Source organism: Solanum stenotomum, chromosome 9 (assembly GCF_019186545.1).
Source record: "Solanum stenotomum isolate F172 chromosome 9, ASM1918654v1, whole genome shotgun sequence".
NCBI lineage: Eukaryota > Viridiplantae > Streptophyta > Magnoliopsida > Solanales > Solanaceae > Solanum > Solanum stenotomum.
The window spans coordinates 45,687,996-45,693,219 of record NC_064290.1 but is presented as its reverse complement, the minus strand read 5'-3'; the positions used below and the strand labels follow the sequence as shown (position 1 = coordinate 45,693,219).

Sequence of the window (5,224 nt, the reverse complement as noted above, 5' to 3'; positions counted from 1 at the left end):
GAAAGTCAACTTGACTAATTTTCAAAGCTAAGTTAGATTATATTAATTCGATATTTTAAAATAAAATTTAAATATTTAAAAACTATACGAAAAGTATTATAAAATACAACTTTATTCATATTAATATGATAAAAAAAAATTTTCACAATATAGGTGAGAGGATCATTGAGGTAACAATGACACACAAAACACCTGAAACTTAAAATTGCATAGACTAAAATAAGCCTACAAAAGAATGTGGATGACCTTGAAAACATATGGTGCGTATAAATTGAGTATTTTCGATATCGTAAATTTATATAAAAAATATACTAATAAATAACGAATATTTAATGACATTAAGAACTTTGAAGATTTAACTCATAATACTTGAATTCTGAATCCACCATTGCTCAAAAATGACATGAATTTTCATAAACAAGTTGAAAATACTCTTCATAGACCTCCTCAAATAACATATGATTTTCATTATTATTGAACTCTATGCATTTTTCAGGTGGAAAAAGGAAATTATCATTGAGGAGTAATTCATCTATCACTTGAAGTTTCTCAAAAATTTGATCTTGGTTTTGATCTTCAATATTTTGAGATGAAGAATGGATTTGACTAGTAGAGGTTGCACTACTTGCGCCATCTTGATTGCTAGAAGAACCTAAAAAGAAAAAAAAAAACATAGGCTTGTGTCATTCGATAAAATTTCATAAAGATAAATAAATCATATATATGAGTAAATAATATTATTTTTTAAAAAACTATGATATACATCACCTAAATAACCGCTAATTTTTTATTTTTTAAAAACGTGACACAATAAAAGGTTCCATTAGAAAATCACATATGCACTTACTAGTGAAATTGTGATTATTATCTGATACTGCTTGAGCGGAATCCTGTGTATGTGGTTGCTCCTCTATCTTTGTTGCTACTTCATCTTCAATATTATGTTTTTCGACAATCTTCTCCTTCTTCTTCCTCCTCGTCTTATTTTCGTCGTTATTTTTTCGATTAATTTGGGAAGAGACGTTCGGTTTTTCCTTTTTCCTTCTCCTTTTTTTTGCTTGAGATTTGTGTTTCCGCGGCTCATTTCCTTGTGCTTTGAGTTTCTTGAGGAGACTCGTGTTCCAATAGTTCTTGATGTCATTGTCTGTTCTACCGGGTATTCTTCCGGCAATGAGGGACCAACGACTACCCAAAAGAGTATAAAGTCGAACAATAAGATCGTCCTCTTCGGATGTAAAGGTCCCTCTATTGAGTCCCGGTTTAAGATAATTCACCCATCTTAATCTACAACTCATGCCGCATCTTAGTAGCCCTAAAATATGTGAACAACATTTAATTAGTTAACTAACTAGTTCAAGTTAATAAGTGCATTGATAAAATAAACTTTTAATATAATTCAATCGGGGTGAAATTAACCACAACTTTCTTGAAAATGGTGATAATTGATGGACAAATTACAGAAATCACATACTTTTAAGGTAAAATTATAATTTATACCTTAAAAGTTTATAATTACAGAAATCCCTCAAACGGATACAATAATATAAGCGCTGATACATTAATCTGATGCGCGAAATACATTAATCGTTAAGTAAGATACATTACATTTTATACATGATACACTAATCTGATGTACATTTTATATGTGATACACTAATCTGATACATTAATCTGATGCGTGAGATACACTAATCTGATGCATAAAAATGAGGGATTTTGGAGACTTGTAAAACTTATAGGGGACAATGGTAATAAGTAAACCAAAATGTGAGATTTCTGTAATTTTTCTATAATTAATACCCTATTTGTCAGAAAACTACATTATATAACTAGGTAAAGAAATTCTTAGGTACACATAATATGTATGGAATTCCCTTGACGTTTTCATATATTGTTTATTTTTTTATATTTTAACTTTGTTCGTATTGAAAATTCTAACTTTAGCACTGAAAATGACCTACATAAACACAAATAATTCTATGAAACAACTTTAAAATCAGAGTAATTCATAGTATTACATACATTTTGAAGCCACTTTTTCATTAACTCAAAATTTACAACGTCTAAATTTTTATCCGCCACTATATGCAAATTAGAAACTTGACAAAGATATTGCATCGAATTGATCAATACTCATTACTAGAAAATTGCATTCTTCTACCTTAGCAATTCAACATAAAATTCAAGATATTTCATCGAATCATAAAATGAAGATATTGTACTTGTCTTAGAAGGTAGACAAACTGTTTTCGATTGATTTTTCTCGAAAAAAAAATTATTTTTTGTAAAGTGATTGCCTGCTTTCTTAGGAAGAGATCTCCATCCAGTACTCTCACCATAATTCTTAATATATTCAATAGTAAATCTTCTTTTTTAGTCCATGAACCTTTCTTTAAACCTTCTTTAGAACAACAAGGTTTTCTTCCCATTCCTAATTCCTTCACAAAACGATAATTTGATTTTTAGACGTTGAGTTCTTTTGTGTGTGTGTGTTATTAATGTATGAAAAAAAAAAGACAATAGAAATGGATGATCTAGAAGCTATTAAATAATCCAAGCTCCTTTCAAAGAGTTTGTTGGTATATATATAGTATATATATGTTATAGTAGACGTTGAGCTTGGTCTAGAAGGTAATAAGCTATTTCCCAAATGTATGTTAGTTGGTTTATACGGATAATCGGTCAGATTTATTATTTACTTATTATATATATATATATATATATATATATATATTATATACTTTTTTCCGTTGATTTTTATTTGTCTGTTTTGGATTTTGTACATTCTTTAAGAAATAATGATTGATATGAGAATGTTTTATTATAATGTCTATATTAATTAATATTTAGTATTAATGCTTAAAATTAATTTTTAAATAAGTAACTAATACTAATGATTAAATATGAAAAAACCTAAAATCTTCTTGATATGTTAAAAATAACAAGTAAAAAATGAAAATATATTTATAGAACAATGGATACATACTTAGATTATTTATTTACTTGAAAAATATCACGTTTTTATATAATGTTCTTATTTTATCCTTCATAATACTCATGTTTAAAATGACACGATTCAAAGAATATTAATTGGGTGTTATATACAACACATCTTTAGCATAATACGAGGAGAAAATTCAATATTTTGTTTGTATTTTTATATTTTATGTCTAGTCTAATTAATATGACAAAGAAAGTACTAGTATTATTTAAGTAAAACGAATTGATTAGTCAAAAGTTGCTCCGTCCCACTCAATTAATGTGATACATTTTTGCAAAATATGAAGTTTAAGAGAAAAAATAATAATTTTAACGGTTATAAATCACTTCAATAAGATAAAAATAATTTTTTAAAATTTAAATCAATTTAAATAAAAGAAGTTATTCTCATTTAGTTATGGATAGTTTTTACCTTTTCAAAATTTTAATTGGTAACATAAAATTGTTATAATGTTTCAAAATTCAACTTGAAGTTGAACCCCAAAATTTTACAGAATTTGAAAAAAGAATTATTTTCACATTGAATAGTTACTCAAGAAAAAAAAAAATGAACTTTAATTTATATTCATATTCAAATACAACTTCAATTTAAATATGATTTTTTAACTTTGAAAATAAAAACTCCTATTATTTAGTTTTTCAAATTATATGTTTTTTTATGCTCAAATGTCAATTAAACTAATAATAATTATATTTAATTCTCACATGGGTTTTTAGTAATATTAGCACTAAAAAAAAAGAAGCTAAATGTTTCACGTGTATAAAAAATTATCGACTATGAAAGTTCTTTGTCATCACATGTAATAGGACAGATAAATTTTTCAAACATAGCAACAACTTTTTTGCTTTTTGAAATTTTTGCAGTGATAATTGTTTACACTTTACACCAATATTGAATTATTATATTCACGACAAATGAATGAATTGGATCGATTATCAATCGATTTTTGTCAATATATGATCTGATCAGATATCAATCGATTATTGTCAATATACGAACGAATTGGACATCAATCAATTAAAAATATATAGAATAGATGAAAATCAATATAATATAATATTCGATCAATCCATATTCAATAATAATTTTTTTTTAATAAAAGGGAGAGTTGGGGGTGGGGGTGGGGGGGGAGGGGTTAACCTACGAATAATGTAAATATTTTATTCATGATTTCAGGAATGATTAAGTGAAAACACAAGCTAGAAATCAAGATAAGCATAGACTCTCAAAGTAAAAAACTCTGTGAAAATAATAAGCAAATAAATGGATACTGGTAGTATGAATATATTCAAATTATTCATCTTGATATTTATTTGTTTTAATGAATAATATATATTTTTAATGAATAATATTTATATTTTCATCGATTTTTTAAAAAAAATAGTTATCCAATTTATTTTGTCGATCATCTTAAAAATTAGATCACTTTCACTCTAAGTAAAGAGCTGTGAATTTTAATTATGTATAAAAATAATATATTTAGTATAATTTAAAAGTAAAATTTAAAAACAAATAGTGTATATATAAATTTTATTTCTACCTTAGGACTCCACTGTATCTTTAGACGAATAGGAAATTAAATAAAAAAAACAAAGCAAACTTTTACACACACAAGCTAAATGTATATGCAAGATATAGTAAACTTTTAATTGTTTATAATTGCATTAAATAAATGGTTGCAAGAGTTTTGGTGTGTCCCTTTTTCTTTGTTTCCCACTCGGTGTCTGGAGTCCACATTGAAGCTTCGATTAAATTCGAATCACGCTCTGCAGGGCCCATTTGTAGGTGGCGTACCCAATAAGATTTTTTCATACCCAGGACTCGAACCCGAGACCTCTGGTTAAGGGTGAAGCAGTCACACCACTGCACCATAACCCATGTTGGTGTGTGTCCCATTCCTCAGCTATAATAGAATTATGATATTTTTTAAAAAAAATAAAATATATATATATATATATATATATATATATTACTCTTATTTAGAAGTGAGAGTTGGAAAGGACCAACATTGCATTAATACTCTTGTACAACATGCATACAATTTTGTACATTAACTATTCACTGCATTAATTAGTTGTACAATGTGCAAAAACAATTGTACATTAATAGAAGGACTAACACCAAGGACTAACATTGCAATTATTATTATTACTCATTAGTCCTTATTAGAATTATTATTATTACTCATTAGTCCTTATTAGAATTATTATTATTACTCATTTG

The 5,224-nt window shown here is 26.6% G+C and overlaps 1 pseudogene; it reads right to left on the bottom strand.

The window, feature by feature from the left end:
• Positions 1-392: 392 nt before the first annotated feature.
• On the bottom strand, positions 393-2,429 carry LOC125877572 (myb-related protein 308-like; annotated as a pseudogene).
• Between the last annotated feature and the right edge of the window lie 2,795 nt (positions 2,430-5,224).